The sequence below is a fragment of the Pseudophryne corroboree genome, chromosome 1, assembly GCF_028390025.1.
Source record: "Pseudophryne corroboree isolate aPseCor3 chromosome 1, aPseCor3.hap2, whole genome shotgun sequence".
NCBI lineage: Eukaryota > Metazoa > Chordata > Amphibia > Anura > Myobatrachidae > Pseudophryne > Pseudophryne corroboree.
Window position 1 is genome coordinate 637610628 of NC_086444.1, and position 18292 is coordinate 637628919.

The 18292-nt window shown below is 47.1% G+C and overlaps 1 long non-coding RNA gene across 1 annotated transcript in view; it reads left to right on the top strand.

Moving 5' to 3' along the window:
* Window positions 1–16365, top strand: part of LOC134930262 (uncharacterized) — a 66854-nt gene extending 50489 nt beyond the window's left edge. Inside the window, exon 3 of the long non-coding RNA XR_010178676.1 lies at window positions 15373–16365. This is a non-coding gene — a long non-coding RNA (uncharacterized LOC134930262). The remainder of the gene's footprint in view (window positions 1–15372) is intronic.
* The last annotated feature ends 1927 nt before the right edge of the window (window positions 16366–18292 follow it).

Below are 18292 nucleotides of genomic sequence, written 5' to 3' on the forward strand. Positions count from 1 at the left end.
TGTGCCCAGGGAGACGGACATTTCGAGGAAAGAATTTATTGTTAAACCACGGTGAGCATCTTACCAGCTCACACCTCCAGTATGCCGCAGAACGTGGCATTCAATAGAACACCAGCCGACGGCATGAAGAATATGCAGCAATATGCTGACATAAAGCATAACACAACCTGTGTGTAAACACAACCAATAACAGCATAACGCATGCCACGGCATGAATAACGTCAGCAATAGGCTGACTTAAATGCAACACACCATGTGTGTAACCATATCCAATAACTGCAGATACAGTACGCACTGGGACGGGCGCCCAGCATCCGCTACGGACTAAGAGAAAAGGATTTACCAGTAGGTATTAAAATCCTATTTCTCTTACGTCCTAGAGGATGCTGGGGACTCCAAAAGGACCATGGGGTATAGACGGGATCCGCAGGAGCTTGGGCACACTATAAAGACTTAAACTGGGTGTGAACTGGCTCCTCCCTCTATGACCCTCCTCCAGACCTCAGTTAGACTTTGTGCCCAGGAGTGACTGGACACACACTAGGGGATCTCTACAGAGTTTCTCTGGAAAAAGACTTTTGTTAGGTTTTTTATTTTCAGGGAGACCTGCTGGCTACAGGCGCCCTGCATCGTGGGACTGAGGGGAGAGAAGTCAGACCTACTTCTTCTTAGTTAAGGGCTCTGCTTCTTAGGCTACTGGACACCATTAGCTCCAGAGGGTTCGATCACTTGGTTCGCCTAGCTGCTTGTTCCCAGAGCCGCGCCGTCACCCCCCTCACAGAAGCCAGGAGAAAGAAGCCGGGTGAGTATTAGAAGAACCGAAGACTTCAGTGACGGCAGAAGACTTCAGTAACGGAGGTACAGCGCAGCGGTAGCGCTGCGCTCCATGCTCCCACACACCAACGGCACTCGCAGGGTGCAGGGCGCTAGGGGGGAGCGCCCTGGGCAGCAGTTACTGAGGTTTTGGCTGGCAAAAAATGGGCTATACAGTGTCCGATCACTGTATAGAGTTCCCCCACCAGATTACAGATTCAAATTTTAGCGGGCTACAGCGCGCCGGGAAGGGGGCGGGGCTTAGCCACACTTTGCTCACCAGCGCCATTTTCTCCTATCTCCAGCGCTACAGAGACGCCGCCTGGACCTCCAAGCTCCCACAAGTACATGGGGAGGAAAAACGGGAGGGGGCACATAAAATTTGGTGTTTTTCAATTATATTGCCGGCGCTGAACATATTCCTAGCTTCGGTTAGTGTATGGGCGCTGGGGGTGTGAGCTGGCATACTCTCTCTGTGTCTACCTAAGGGCTTCTCTGTGGGTCTGTCCCCGGGTTTGTGAGTGTGAGTGTGTCAACATGAGGTGTCAACATGTCTGAGCCTGGGTGTTCCTCCCCGGTGGAAGTTATGGGGGCTGCAGAAAAAGATTTAAGTATGTGTCTGTCGGCACAGCCGACGGCTGATTGGATGACTATGCTGAGTACACTGAATACAAATGTGGCTTTATTGTCAAAGAGGCTGAATAAATCTGATTCTCAGACAGATTCTCAGACACAAACATGGAGGCAGTCAGTGGAGGTATCATTGTCTCAGGGTCACAGAAGCGTGCTTTTAACTAGATGGCAGATACAGGTACCGACACGGACTCTGACTCCGATGTCGATTTAAATGAGGCTTCTTTGCATCCACGGGTTGTAAAGAGTATTCAGTATATGATTATTGCCATTAAAGATGTTTTACGTATATCTGAGGAACCTGCCGTTCCTGACACAAGAGTTTGTTTATTTAAGGGGAAAAGGCCTGAGGTAAAATTTCCCCCCTCTCAAGAAATGAATGCGCTTTGTGAAAAGGCTTGGGAGTCGCCTGAAAAAAGGTGGCAGATTCCCAAGCGAATTTTGATAGCATATCCTTTTCTTTCTGACGATAGGGAAAAATGGGAGTCGTCTCCAAATGTGGACAAGGCTCTATCCTGATTGTCCAAGAAAGTGGCTCTTCCGTCTCCTGACACAGCTGCCCTCAATGATCCGGCGGATCGTAAGCTGGAGACGACTTTGAAGTCCATTTTCGTCAATACTGGTGCATTGCTCAGACCTGCTGTGGCGTCGGTATGGGTGAGTAGTGCTATTGCAAAGTGGGCTGAAAATTTGGCTTCTGATATGGATGCTCTTGATAAAGATAATATTCTTCTGACTCTTGGTTATATTAAGGATGCTGCAGATTACCTAAAGGATGCGGCGAGGGATGTTGGTCTCTTGGGATCAAGAGCCAATGCCATGGCGATTTCGGCCAGGAGGGCGCTGTGAATTCACCAATGGAATGCTGATGCCGACTCCAAGAAGAATATGGAAGCTCTTCCTTTCAAAGGTAGTGTCTTGTTCGGTGAAGGCCTGGCTGACCTGGTGTCGACTGCTACAGCGGGTAAGTCATCTTTTCTTCCTTATGTTCCCACACAACAGAAGAAGGCACCCCATCAGCAGATGCAGTCCTTTTGGCCTAATAAATACAAAAGAGGTAAGGGCTCGTCCTTCCTCGCTTCAAAGGGTAGAGGTAGGGGAAGGAAGCCGCCTGCAGTATCAGGCACCCATGACCAAAAGTCCTCCCCTGCCTCTACCAAAGTCCACCGCATGACGCTAGGGCTCCCCTGGGGGAGTCCCTACCGGTGGGGGGTCGTCTCCGATCCTTCAGTCAGGTCTGGGTTCGTTCGGCTATGGATCCTTGGGTCTTAGACATAGTGTCCCAAGGGTACAGACTGTAGTTTCAGGAGATGCCCCCCAACCGGTTTTTCGTGTCGGCCTTGCCAACTTCTCTTCCCGAAAGAGAGGTGGTAAGAGTTGCGATACAAAAGTTGTGTCAACAGGGGGTCGTGATGCTGGTTCCCCCGTCAGATCGGGGGAAAGGGTTCCATTCGAGCCTCTTTGTGGTGCCGAAGCCGGACGGTTCGGTCAGACCGATTCTGAACCTAAAATCCCTCAATCTATACTTGAAAACTTTCAAGTTCCAGATGGAGTCTCTTCGAGCGGTGATTTCCAGCCTCGAAGGGGGAGATTTTATGGCGTCAGTCGACATAAAGGATGCTTACTTACACATCCCGATATTCCCCCTTCATCAAGCCTTCCTGAGGTTCGTGGTACAGGATTGTCATTACCAATTTTAGCCGTTGCCGTTTGGGCTTTCCACGGCCCGAGTGTTTTCACCACGGTAATGGCATGATGGTCCTCCTGCGCAAGCAAGGGGGTCACAATTATCCCGTACTTGGAAGATCTCCTGATAAAGGCGAGGTCCAAGGAGCAGTTGTTAAGAACTGTGGATCTCTCCCTGTCAGTTCTGTGACATCACGGTTGGATACTAAATTTGCCAAAGTCTCAGTTGATCCCGGCCACTCGGCTGCCCTTTCTGAGCATGATTCTAGACACCGAGTTGCAGAGAGTGTTTCTTCCGGAGGACAAAGCTCTGGAAATACAGACAATGGTCAGGGAACTTCTGAGACCGACAAGTGTGTCGATTCATCAATGTACTCGGGTTCTGGGGAAGATGGTTGCGGCTTACGAAGCAATTCCGTTTGGCAGGTTTCATGCCCGGGTGTTTCAGTGGGATCTACTGAACAAATGGTCCGGATCTCACCTGCACATGCATCGGAAAATCAGTCTATCCTCCAGGGCCAGGATTTCTCTCCTGTGGTGGCTGCAAAGCTCTCACCTTCTAGAGGGACGCCGATTCGGAATCCAGGTCTGGGTCCTGCTGACAACAGATGCAAGTCTCCAAGGCTGAGGCGCAGTCACACAAGGAAGAAATTTCCAGGGAAAATGGTCAAACCAGGAGTCTTGTCTTCACATAAATGTTCTCGAGCTAAGAGCCATTTACAACGGCCTCCTACAAGCGAAGAGCCTTCTTCAAGGTCGTCCTGTCCTGATCCAGTTGGACAACATAACAGCGGTGGCGTACGTAAACCGCCAAGGCGGAACAAGGAGCAGGGTGGCTATGGCGGAGGCCACAAGAATCCTTCGCTGGGCGGAACAGCACGTGAGCGCTCTGTCAGCAGTCTTCCTTACGGGCGTGGACAACTGGGAAGCAGACTTCCTCAGCAGGCACGATCTACATCCGGTAGAGTGGGCCCTTCACCAAGAGGTATTTGCGTAAGTGACAGAGCGCTGGGGACTTCCTCTGATAGACATGATGGCGTCTCGCCTCAACAAGAAGCTTCCGAGGTATTGTTCCAGGTCACGAGACCCCCAAGCCAGTGCAGTGGACGCCCTGGTAACTCCGTGGGTGTTTCAGTCGGTGTATGTGTTCCCTCCGCTTCCTCTCATCCCAAAGGTGCTGAGGATCGTACGACGAACAAGGGTTCAGGCAATACTTGTCGTTCCAGATTGGCAACTGGTATCCGGTTCTTCAGGAATTGCTAGTAGAAGATCCTTGGCCGCTTCCTCTAAGAGAGGACCTGTTACGACAGGGGCCCTGCATGTTTCCAGGCTTACCGCAGCTGCGTTTGACGGCGTGGAAGTTGAACGCCAAATCCTAGCTAGGAAGGGTATTCCCGAGGAGGTCATCCCCACTCTCCTTAAAGCTAGAAAGGAGGTCACGGCGAAGCATTATCACCGTATTTGGAGAAAATATGTGTCGTGGTGTGAAGCCAAGAAAGCTCCTACGGAGGAATTTCGGCTGGGTCATTTCCTTTATTTTTTGCAGGCAGGCGTCGATGCACGCCTGAAATTAGGTTCCATAAAAGTGCAGATTTCGGCTTTATCTATTTTCTTTCAAAAATAATTGGCCGTCCTTCCAGAGGTTCAGACTTTTGTGAAGGGAGTGCTGCATATCCATCCTCCATTTGTGCCGCCTGTAGCGCCATGGAATCTTGAAGTGGTGTTGCAGTTCCTTATGTCTCACTGGTTTGAACCTTTGCATAAGGTTGAGTTAAAGTTTCTCACTTGGAAAGTGGTCATGCTTTTAGCTCTGGCATCTGCCAGGCGAGTGTCGGAGTTGGCGGCCTTGTCTCACAAGAGTCCTTACAGGGCTGTAACTAGGTGTGTGCAGAAGGTGCATTGCCCACAGCGCACTTGCCCTGTGGGCTCACCTTCTACATACACCCTGAGTGGCCGAAATATCCCTCCCGCTGACGACCGCCCTCCTGCTTCCGTTCCCCTGTTCCTTGCGCCCGCAGCAGCCCCAAGCTCTGACCAGCTGGAGCCGCTGATCGCTCGCTGTCATGCTGTGTAAAGTCAGCAGCAGCAGCGCTGAACAGGATATCCCCCCCTGCGCTGCTGTGCTCCCGAAGCTCGCCCCCTCTCTTCCTGTGAAGTGGACAGACTGTGCAGAGGAGTCAGGAGCCGGCAACAGCGCTGGAAGAACGTACACATCACATAAGTGCCTACACAGACACTACACTACACTACACTATATTACACTACACTTCACTACAGTACACTACACTACACTATACTCTAAGGGTAGGGGGGTGTAAGGTGGAATCTGCCTGCCATACTGTGTAAAAGGAAGACCTATCCTGCCATAATGTGTAAAAGGGGACGCTGTCTGCCATAATGTGTAAAAGGGCACGCTGTCTGCCTTAATGTGTAAAAGGGCACGCTGTCTGCCTTAATGTGTAAAAGGGGACGCTGTCTGCCTTAATGTGTAAAAGGGGATGCTGTCTGCCGCAATGTGTAAAAAGGGGACGCTGTCTACCAAAATGTGCAAAAGGGGATGCTGTCTGCCGTAATGTGTAAAAAGGGGAATCTGTCCGCTGTAATGTGTAAAAGGGGCTCTACCTGGTGTAGTGGCGCTACTGTGCGGTGTTATTTGAATAATGGAGACTACTGTGCACCGTTATATGAATTGGTATTATTTTGTGGCCACACCCCTTCCCCATGAAGCCAAGCCCCTACATTTTTTGCACGCGTTTACAGCACGCACTGCCCCTGTTTTGCGGGGGAGGCGCCGATGCCGTTTCTTGCACACAGCGCTAAAATGTCTAGTTACGGCACTGAGTCCTTATTTGATATTCCATTCAGATAGGGCGGAATTGAGGACTCGTCAACAATTTCTGCCGAAGGTGGTTTCTTATTTTCACATTAACCAACCTATTGTGGTGCCTGTGGCTATGGATGCTGTGACGGTTCCAAAATCTCTTGATGTTGTTAGAGTTTGGAAAATTTACGTCGCCAGGACGGCTCTTACCAGGAAAACAGAGGCTTTGTTTGTCCTGTATGCTTCCAACAAGATTGGTCATCCTGCTTCCAAGCAGACCATTGCACGCTGGATTTGTAATACGATTCAGCATGCTCATTCTTCGGCTGGGTTGCCATTGCCGAAGTCGGTAAAAGCCCATTCTACCAGGAAGGTGGGCTCATCTTGGGCGGCTGCCCGAGGGGTCTCGGCACTTCAACTTTGCCGAGCAGCTACGTGGTCGGGTTCAAACACATTTGCTAAGTTTCACAAGTTTGATACCCTGGCTGATGAGGACCTCATGTTTGCTCAATCGGTGCTGCAGAGTCGTCCGCACTCTCCCGCCCTGTCTGGAGCTTTGGTATAGACCCCATGGTCCTTTTGGAGTCCCCAGCATCCTCTAGGACGTAAGCGAAAATAGGATTTTACTACCTACCGGTAAATCCTTTTCTCCTAGTCTGTAGAGGATGCCGGGCGCCCATCCCAGTGCGGACTGTTACTTGCAGTTGTTGTATTACTGGTTGTATTTGTTTACACATGGGTTGTGTATTAGTTTCTTCAGCTTGTTGCTGTTGTTAATTCATACGGTTATCTGGTTTTATACTACTCCAGTTGTACGGTATGTTGTGGTGTGGGCTGGTATGTTTCTCGCCCTTTGATTAAACAAAAATCCTTTCCTCGAAATGTCCGTCTCTCCTGGGCACAGTTCCTATAACTGAGGTCTGGAGGAGGGGCATAGAGGGAGGAGCCAGTTCACAACCAGTTTAAGTCTTTATAGTGTGCCCAAGCTCCTGCGGATCCCGTCTATACCCCATGGTCCTTTTGGAGTCCCCAGCATCCACTACGGACTAGGAGAAAAGGATTTACTGGTAGGTACTAAAATCCTATTTTTCTCATACGTCCTAGAGGATGCTGGGGATGCTTCAAGAACCATGGGGTTTTTACCAAAGCTCTAGAACGGGCGGGAGAGTGCGGATGACTCTGCAGCACCAATTGACCCAACAAGAGGTCCTCATCAGCCAGGGTATCAAACTTGTAAAACTTCGCAAAGGTGTTTTAACCCGACCAAGTAGCTGCTCGGCAAAGCCGTAATGCCGAGACCCCCCGGGCAGCTGCCCAGGATGCGCCCACCTTTCTGGTAGAATGGGTCTTCACCGATTTCGGTAACGGCAATCCAGCCGTAGAATGAGCCTGCTGAATCGTATTACAGATCCAGCATGCAATATTCTGCTTGGAAGCAGGAGCCCAAATCTTGTTGGGAGCATACAGGACAAACTGAGCCTCTGTTGTCCTAATCTGAGCCGTTCTGGCGACATAAATTTTCAAAGCTCTGACCACATCGAGAGGCTTCTATTCCGTCAAGACTTCAGTAGCCACTGGCACCACAATAGGTTGGTTCATGTGAAACGATGAAACCACTTTTGGCAGAAAATTGCTGACGAGTTCTCAACTCCGCTCTATCCGTATGGAAGATTAAATAGGGGCACTTGTGGGACAAAGCCGCTAATTCAGACACCCGCCTTGCGGATGCCAAGGCCAACAGCCTGACCACTTTCCAAGTGACGAATTACAACTCTACCTTACGTAAAGGTTCAAAACAATGAGATTGCCGGAACTGTAACACCATGTTAAGACCCCATGGAGCTCCAGGGGGGCACAAAGGGAGGTTGGATGTGTAACACTCCTTTTACGAAAGTTCAAACTTTTGTAAAGGAGGCCAATTGTTTTTGGAATAAAACCGATAAGGCTGAATCTGAACCTTAATCGAGCCCAACTTAAGACCCGCATCCACACCATCTTGTGAAAAAAGAAGAGAAAACGATCCCACTGGAATCTTCCGTAGAAGCCTTCTTGGATTCGCACCAAGACACATACTTTCTCCAAATATGGTGGTAATGTTTTTGAGTTACTCCTCTACTGGTCAGAAGAAAAGTAGGGATGACTTCACTGGAACTATCCTCTCGGTTAGGATCCGGCGTTCACCTGAAGATCCGGATACCAGGTCCTCTTAGGCCAGTCTGGAACAATGAGGATCACCTGAACCTTTGTTCTTCTTATGATCTTTAGCATTTTTGGAAGAAAAAAAATGGAAGCGGAGGGGACGCATAGACCGACTGAAACATCCACGGAGTCATTAGGGCGTCCACTGCTATTGCTTGAGGGTCCCTTGACCTGTGAGGCGAGACGCCATCTTGTCTAATTTAGGAATCCCTCAACGACTTGTCACTTCTGTGAAAACCTCTGGATGAAGACACCACTCTGCTGGATGGAGAATGTGTCTGCCGAGGAAGCTTACTTCCCAGTTGTCCACTCCTGGAACGAACATGGCTGACAGAGCGCGCATATGATTTTGTCGCCCAGCGGAAAATCTTTCTGGATTCTGCCATTGCTGCTTCGGTTTTTTGTTTGTAGAAAACCGTTATAAACGGCCCTTACCTTTAGACCGTTAATGTGGTGACAAGTATCCTAACGACCCTCTTCCTTGGAAGTTTTCCTCCTGTGTGACAGCTCCCCCGCCTCGAAGGCATGCATCCGTGGTCCCTAGGATCCAGTCCTGGAACCCGAACCTGCGCTTATGAGAACTGCGCCGCTACCACAGGATTGAATTTCTGGTCTTGAAAAAACAGGATTATCCCAGGTGGGAACCGGACCACTTGTCCAACTGGTCCCGCTAAAAACACTCTGGCATTTAACCTGCTCACTGAATGGCCTTGTAGGCCGCAACCATCTTTTTAATCAACGGAATGTAATGATGGATTGACCCTGTTGCAGATCTGACCCGACTCTGGATCCTCAGAGCTTTTTCCACTGGAAGAAACAAACTCTCAACAGTTCTGTATCCAACAGTATTTCCAACGCCGACAACCGCGTCGTTGGGATCAACAGTGATTCTGGCAAGTTCAGGAGCCAACCACTTTGTTGAAGAACTGTCAGGGAGAATGCAACGTTTTGCACCACTTGGTTTCTTGACCTCGCCGTAATCAGAAGAGCGTCCCAGTACAGAATAATAATGACTCTTACTATCGAAGGAAAACCATCATACCGCCATCACTCCGGTGAATTGGTAATGACAATCCTGAATAGCAAACCCAGGTAAGCCTAATGCGGTAGAAACCGTAATTAGACCCCCTTTTTCCTTTTTCAGATTGGAGATCCCTGCCCTGAGAGATTCCAGCTTGTAGTTCAACTTCTTAAGTAGAAATTTATGGGATTTTAGATATGGGATTGTTCTGACCGAGCCGTCCGGCCTCGGGAGCATGAAAAAGCTTGAATAACAGCTTCCTCTTTCTTTTCTTTTTTTTGTGTGCCCGGGACAGCAGGACAATGACCTGATCCTGACACAACTCTTGTATGGCGCCGCATACTACCTCCCCGTCCAGAGGAGAATCGGTAAGGTCTATTTGAAAAATCTGTGAGGGGAAACGTTTGGAAACTGCAGTATGTCCCCCTTGGGACTCTATTCTTAAACTCACTGGTCCATGTCCATTCCAGGACTGACTGAAGAGTATTATACGTGGTCCCACCGGTGTGGGCTACCGCAAGATAGACCCAGCGTCATGTGGTGGATGTGGCAGAAACAGAGGATGATTTCTGCTTCTGCAAACTTGATAAGACTGCTGACCTCTTACCTTTTCACCTTCCTCTACCTGCAAAGAAAGGGAAATCCGTATCTATTCGGTCGAAATGACTGCATCCTACAATAATGCGTCACCAGCCGTTGTGAGGGAACATAGGGCGAAGGTAGACTTACCAGTGGTATCTGCCGAGATCAACTTAACAAGGCCATCCCCAAACCAGGTATCACCTTCATAGGGAAGAGACTCCAGTTCTTCTCGGAGTCAGCCTCAGCATTCCATTGGTGAATCCACAATCCTCCTAGTCGAGACCGCCATGGAATTGGCCCGCGAACCCAAGAGTCCTATATCCCTTGTGGTCGCACGGCAGTCTGCTGCAATGTTATAGATCTGAGTCTGACCCAACTTAAGGAGTACCCGCATACAACTACTCCCCCATGCGCACGTAATGCAAGTATAATCAACGTACACGCAGACATATAATTAGAGTATCACATATCTTCCTGCATACGATCCTTTGTGACAGGGCCCCGTGCAGAACAGGGGGTGACTCTCACTTTATTTTATCTACGGCGGGAAAAGAATAAACACTCGGAATCCTCGTGAGGATTTGAAAACATCTTGTCACGGCCGCTCAGCACATGAGAAGGAATAACTTTACCTCAGCATTCATTATAAATTTTTTATATATATATACATATATATACCTTTAAAAACACCTATACACACAAATATCTATATATATAACTCATATATAAATATCCCTTTTGACAGGAACAGCAGGGTCCCTAGTGACGTTAATACGTTCTTAATGTGTATGAAACATGTACTGAATGGCGATTTTGTGGATCTAGTCAGGAAACATTATGGTCGACATAAGAAACAGTATTCGTGTCGATCTCCGGAAGTAGTAACTGGGCAAAATAACATCTTTGCAATCCCGAGGGATCTGAGGGAAATCTATTCTATGAATATGACACCCTCCATAAATATTACTACGTCTGTGTTCGTGCCACAGACCTATGCAACCTTACTATACATACATATACATATAGGTATAGCCCTTTCTTATATGCATCACATTATCATGCCAATTTTTACCCAGTCAGATATTGTTGGTGCCGACAGGGTCACCAGCACACGTCTGTGTCTCCCATATAGTTTTCTCTTGGGAAGAACATACATCTACTGACATGTTGACACTTATTTACATGTACCAAGTACCATTTGGAGTCGGCGGTGCCAACAGAGTCATTCCCACAGCAGAGCACTGAGCTTCAGATATGCTGACACACGTGTACCAAACACCCACCGACATTACACTGGCTATAAGGGATAGACCCCAGTACATTCTGTCAGGGAAACACAGAAGGAGTTTACCAGCTCATTTCCATAGCGCTCATTATATAGTGTGCATTTCATTTTTAACCATACTTGCCGATATTCTGGCTGCTCTCTGCGGGAGAGAGCAGCCAGGTCGGCTCAGCAGGGGGGCAGGGACAGGCTGTGACGTGGGGAGGAGGCGGGCCGGAGGTGGGACGGGGGCGGACCGGGGGCGGAGTTACCACGCCACACCCTTTAAGCCACGCCCCCCGCTCTGTAATGCCGCGATCCCCGGCATTACACTGCAGGGGGCGTGGCTATGATGACGCGATTCAGCAAGAATCGCGTCATCAACTGCCCGAACCGCCCACTTTACACAGTAAGTGGGCGGACGGGCAGGGTGACTGCTGGTTCCGGGAGACTTGCCTGCTCTTCCGTGGGGCCGGGAGGGTCACCCGATTTTCGGGAGCCTCCCGGCCATTCCGGGAGAGTAGGCAAGTATGTTTTTAACTTATAATGCACCAAACAACTGTGCCCCCCTCCCCCCCCCCTCGTTTTTCCACTGTGATCTGTACAGCAGTGTTATGGAAGGACAAGCATCTCTGTGAGGAGAAAACGGCGCTGAAATGAGCTTGAGGGGGAAGCCCCGCCCACTTAATGGCGCGCTTCAGCCCCGCTATTTCTTACATATATTTATACTGGCGGGGGTTAAATCTAGTACCTGGGCACTTATATATTCGTTTGCCAGTCGCTGTTGAGGATTTATATGCTTCCCAGGGCGCCCCCCCCCCCGCACCTCGCACCTTACACTGCCTGTGTGTGTGGGAGCATGGCGCACAGCGCGGCCGCTGTGCGGTACCTCAAAGCCGTCACTGAAGTCTTCTGATCTTCTTCTATTCACCCGTCTTCTGACTTCTGGCTCTGCAAGGGGGGTGACGGCGGGCTCTGGGAACGAGCATCTAGGCGTACCTAGCGATCAGACCCTCTGGAGAAAATAGTGTCCAGTAGCCAAAGAAGCAGAGCCTTGAAACTCACAGAAGTAGGTCTGCTTCTCTCCCCTAAGTCCCACGATGCAGGGAGACTGTTGCCAGCAGGGCTCCCTGAAAATAATAAACCTAACATAAAGTCTTTTCAGAGAAACTCAGTAGAGCTACCCTGTGTGTGACCAGTCTCACTGGGCACATAATCTAAACTGGAGTCTGGAGGAGGGGCATAGAGGAAGGAGCCAGTTTACACCCATTCAAAGTCTTAAAGTGCCCATGTCTCCTGCGGATCCTGTCTATACCCCATGGTTCTTGAAGTGTCTCCAGCATCCTCTAGGACGTATGAGAAATACAGTTACAGTAGGTCCATTTATATTTGGAAACTGATACAATTTTCCTAAGTTTGGTTCTGTATGCCACCACAGTTGAATTGAAATGAAACAATGGAGATGCAATTGAGGTGCAGACTTTCAACTTTAATTCAGGAGGCTGCTGCTCAAATGAATTGGACAAATTAACATAATCATAAATAAAATTTTATTTTTTTAATAATTTGTCGAGAATCCCTTGCAGCCTTTGACAGGCCTTTACTGCTGATGTCTTCAGTGGTTGTCCTTGGGTCTTTCTGACTTTAGTATTGTATTCGGCAAGTAAAAATGCATGCTTAACCACTGGGGGTAGAGAGCTGAAAATTAGGTTCTCGCGCCTGTAGGCAGCAACATTTCAATAGCTGCCGGTGGGCAGACACAGGTACGGGTACCTGCAAAGAGAATTGAATCTGGCCCACTATATCTCAATACTTCATCCACCTGCCTCAATACACAATAGTCCAAATCCCGGTAGAAGACATGCAGGAACATGTCATCACACTGCCACCGTGTTTACCCATTTCACACCAAATTTCCGGGTCCAGACTGGGTCACTGAACACGGGTTTCAAGCCGTGTCGCTGCGGCTTGGAACTCATTCACTACACAGACTGGACATGGGGTTTATGCTCTGCCAGCACTTGCAGCTGACATCAGCTCTAAGCACTGGTGAGCCAGCTCTCCATAGGGTTTGAATGGGATCTGGGTCCGATGACCCAGGTTACACATTCAAACTTTTTTTTTCAGGGACCCTTTAACACTGAGTCACAACCCTTAAACCGGCAATAACATGGCTAATGTGAACGGGTTATGACAGATGGTGTGGGATGCTTTGGATTATGAGCCATTCCAAGCCTACTCCGTACTTTTTTCTTCCAATCATTCTGATACAAGTTGATCTTAAATTAATCTGTCTAAAGAATGCTGTTCCAGAACTGTGCTGGCTTTTTAAGATTTTTTTTTGGGCAAAGTCTGTTTTGGTCTTTCTATTCTTTATTTATTGGCCACTCCTAAAGTTCTGCCATCTCTCTGATGGATTGTTTTTTCTTGTGCAGCCTAAAGATGGCCTGTTTCACTTGCACTGAGAGCTCCTTTGACTGCATGTTGTGCATTCACAGAAACAGCTTCCAAATGGAAATTCCACAAATGGTCTCAACTCCAGACATTTTGCATATTCATGACAATGAATAACTGTTATGAAACTCCTGCACAATTACATAAAATGCCTAGAGCAACTAGGGAGGCTCTTAAGGCCTATAAACAACTGCCTATTGTTCCTTTAGTGTTTTATACACACACCAGTACTTAGGATCCCACCAGGCCTTAAACCTCGAGGCTGTTGGGGCTTATATAATCAGCGGGAGATCGCAGGATATAGCTGTAGAAGTAATTCAGGATACTTCCAATATTGTGGTAAGGTAATACTAACACACTTTAAGTAATCAGAGGATTCTCCAAAGACAATGAAACAAATGGTTTTAAATATACTTCCAGGGAGGAGTATGCAGGTAGTATAAATTTAAAACATTAGTGATAGTATAGCTACACAGTGCAATCTCAGAAGTTATTCACAGCAAGGGATGTATGTTTGAAGAGCACAGCAACTACTAATGAAGTAGCAATGGTTGTATAGAATAGTTCATGTAAGCCACAGGTAGTATCCACAGTAAGGGAGATGAACACAGTTCCAACTAGCAACCACTAATGAAGTAGCAGTAATTAGGAATCTTGGTTCACTGGTGGTAATATATAAAGATACAGTCACTTAGCGGAAATAGAGATTAGCACGCTGTGATTCCACACAGTGTGAGCTGAGCTATGAGTTAAAAAAAGTAGAGCGAAATATATATTGTTCTATTGTTTGTACTACATGTGTGCTGTACCCCTGTGCATTTGTTCACATAAATACAGTATAAAAGTGATGTGACTCCACGCAGTGTGAGCTGAGCTGTGAATTAAAAAAAAGTACAAAAATATACTGATCTGTTGTTTGTACTACTTATGTGTGTTTGTCGATATAGATTACAATCAGTTGATAGACAAGCAGGAGCAGCAACCAAATACAAGCGCTGCTACTAGTCTACAAGCCCAAGGGCATAGAGGGTTTAAGTCAGGCATCTGAAATCAAACAACCAATATATTAATAAACACCTCTAATAAAGGGAAAGTTTACTGCAGAAAAACTTAAATTGCCAACATGAGATTCACCGCACGCAGTGGCAAGGAAAGGCCTTGGCCTATATTTATGAGTGGTGATTGTGATTCTGCATCTGTCAGTGAGGCATCTTCTTCTGTCTCTCATGACAATGCAAGCCCTTCTCACTCAAAGTGTAGGAGAGGCATAAAAAAAGAAATCCAGAAATCAGTGCTGAAAAAAATACTGTGTTAAAATGTTTTACAAATCTCTGAGGAGAGTCTAAGTGTGTCTATGAGTGCTATGTGTGAGTCCAACCTTTCTGATACTGTATTCATAGTGAAGCCCCCTTCCATTATTTCTGCACCCTCTGCAAATGGGATGAGCAGCAGATATATAGCTGGTGACATAGAAATTGAGTATGCCACCGTGGAAGTGCAATAAGATGAGGGGGGTATTTGTGTAGCTGATGCCAGTGATAATGAGGATGTTGATGATGATGAGGATGTTGTTTGTATAAGTCAGGTACCAGTGGAAGCAGTCATTGCCTATGATAAGAGGAAGGCCATTGTCATGCCCAGGCATAAGACAAAAAAATCTGCCTCTAGTGTGTGGAATTATTTTTACCTAAATCCTGACAACACTTGTCTAGCCGTCTGTAGCATTTTAAAAGACACAGTAAGTAGAGGTAGGGACTTTAACCATCTAGAAACCTCTTCCCTGTTAATGTACATCATTTGCAGTGAGTTCATGGAAAGTTTTTGGGGAAAATAAAAAAACATTTGCTAAAAAAGTAACAACCGCAGTACAACATCAGCTAACTCCATTCTCTCACCTAGATCCCAGCACCTGCAATCTCCACCTCCAACACTTTCATCTTCAGTATCCTCACTACTGATCGGAGGTAGTCCTGCATCCAGGATAAGGCTAGGTGACTCTTCCGTAGAATCCTTCAGCACTAGGCCTGCTGCTGCTGCTGGGGGTGGATCTTCATCCGAGAAGGGGACCAAGAAGAGTACTAGTAATTTCAAACAACAACTGACTGTTTAACAATCCTTTGAAAGAGGGCGCAAGCATGACAGCTGTCTCACAGTCGCACAGTGGATCACTGACACCATGGGCCTGATGGTGTCAGTGATGGTGTCAGTGATTTACCGTTTGCAAATGTGAGAATGCATGCAGTGAGCGATTGTCGGCAGACTGTGCATTTGCTGAAAACGCATTGCGCATGCATGAAGGCCAAAATGCAATCGCCTTGCGTATGTAGCCTACTTGTAAAGAGTACGCATTTTGATTGACAGGAAGTGACCATTTGTGGGTGGTAACATGGCATTTGTGGGGAGTGGTTGGAAAGACGCAGGCTTGTTATGGCCATTTTCAGTGTATCTGACGTCATCTGCAAACGCTGCATTCAAAAACATGGCGCCTGGGGCAAATGCTTTCTCATTGATTTGAGTATGCTGGGGTCAGCTGCACATGTCGATGGTGTTCTCTTTTTGCGTTTGCATTGCGAATCTGCTAATGCATAGGGAGATTTGCAAATGCATTGGTGGACGTCTATTATCCTTTCTGGGTGGCTCTTCACATGCAAATTTTAGCAATAGAAGATTTGTGAACATCGCTATCTCAGTCTCAATAGTGATCCATTATGAATCAGGCCCTATGACGGCTATGCTAGTATTAGATCTGTGTCCAACATCCACCATAAATGCAGCAGATTTTAGACAGTTAATTGAGGTCCTGAGTTCCTGCTATCAAATTCCATCTAATTTCCATTTTTCTAGATAAGCAATTCCTCTGCTGTACCAGAACGTTAAATAAAAACCCAAAGTATTGGCCATTGAATGTTGGTCCAAGTAGCACTTTCTGTGGATCCTACACAAAACATTAGACCCACTTACTCCTTCTGAGCGCAGGGTTTTGGGTTTATGGCAAAGTACAACCATTATTTGAAACATTTACTTTTGATGTATTGTAGTAAGCCACATAATTATTACAGGAGTGCTATACAGGTTGAATATCCCATATCCAAAATACTTGAGACCACAAGTATTTTGTATATCAGATTTTTCTGTATTTTGGAATAATTGCATACTATAATGAGATATCACGGCGATGGGACCCAAGTCTAAGGACAGAATGCATTTATGTTTCATATATGCCTTATATCACAGGTTCTCAAACTAGGTCCTCAGAACCCCAAACAGTGCATGTTTTGCAGGTCTCCTCACAGAATCACAAATGAAATAATTAGCTCCACCTGCGGATCTTTTAAAATGTGACAGTGAGTAATTAATACACCTGTGCACCTGCTGGGTGATCTGCAAAACATGCACTGTTTGGGGTCCTGAGGACCGAGTTTGAGAACCTATGCCTTATACACACAGCCTGAAGGTATTTTTAGCCAATATGTTTAATAACTTAGGTGGTCATTCCGAGTTGTTTGCTCGCTGCCATTTTTAGCAGAATTGCTAATAGGCTAAAATCCGGCAGTTCTGCGCATGCGTATGCACTGCAGGGCGCACGCGCTAAGCAATTTTACATAAAACTATGCTATTTTACTCACGGGCGAACTAAGCTTTTCAGTCGCTCTGTTGATCGGAGAATGATTGACAGGAAGTGGGTGTTTCTGGGTGGTAACTGAGCGTTTTCCGGGAGTGTGCTAAAAAACGCAGGCGTGCCAGCAGAAAACGCAGGAGTGGCTGGAGAAACGGGGGAGTGGCTGGCCGGATGCTGGGCGTGTTTGTGACGTCAAATCAGGAACTAAACGGACTGAGATGATCGCAATCTAGGAGTAGGTCTGGAGCTACTCAGAAACTGCAAGGAAATACTTAATAGCAGAATTGCTAATCTTTCGTTAGCAATTCTGCTATGCTAAGATACACTCCCAGAGGCGGCGGCTTTGTGTTTGCATTTCTGCTAAAAGTAGCTAGCGAGCGAACAACTCGGAATGACCACCTTAGTGCATTAAACAAAGTTTGTGTACATACACACAATTCATTTATGTTTCATATACACCTGGGAGGTCATTCCGAGTCGTTCGCTCGGAAAATTTCTTCGCATCGCAGCGTTTTTCCGCTTAGTGCGCATGCGCAATGTCCGCACTGCGACTGCGCCAAGTAAATTTGCTATGAAGTTTGGATTTTTACTCACCGCTTTTTCTTCGCTCAGGCGATCGTAGTGTGATTGACAGGAAATGGGTGTTACTGGGCGGAAACAGGCCGTTTTATGGGCGTGTGGGAAAAAACGCTACCGTTTCTGGGAAAAACGCGGGAGTGGCTGGAGAAACGGAGGAGTGTCTGGGCGAACGCTGGGTGTGTTTGTGACGTCAAACCAGGAACGATAAGCACTGAACTGATCGCAGATGCCGAGTAAGTCTGAAGCTACTCTGAAACTGCTACGAGATGTGTAATCACAATATTGCGAATCTTTCGTTCGCAATTTTAAGAAGCTAAGATTCACTCCCAGTAGGCGGCGGCTTAGCGTGTGCAATACTGCTAAAATCGCCTTGCGAGCGAACAACTCGGAATGAGGGCCCTTATACACACAGCCTGAAGATCATTTAATACAATATTTGGAATAATTTTGTGTATTAAACAAAGTTTGTGTACATTGAGCAATCAGAAAACAAAAGTTTCACTATCTCAGTCTCACTCAAAAATGTCCGTATTTCGGAATATTTGGATATGGGATACTCAACCTGTATATCATTTTTATCAACATGCTATAGGTACAGGTAGCACATTTATAATGCCGGAG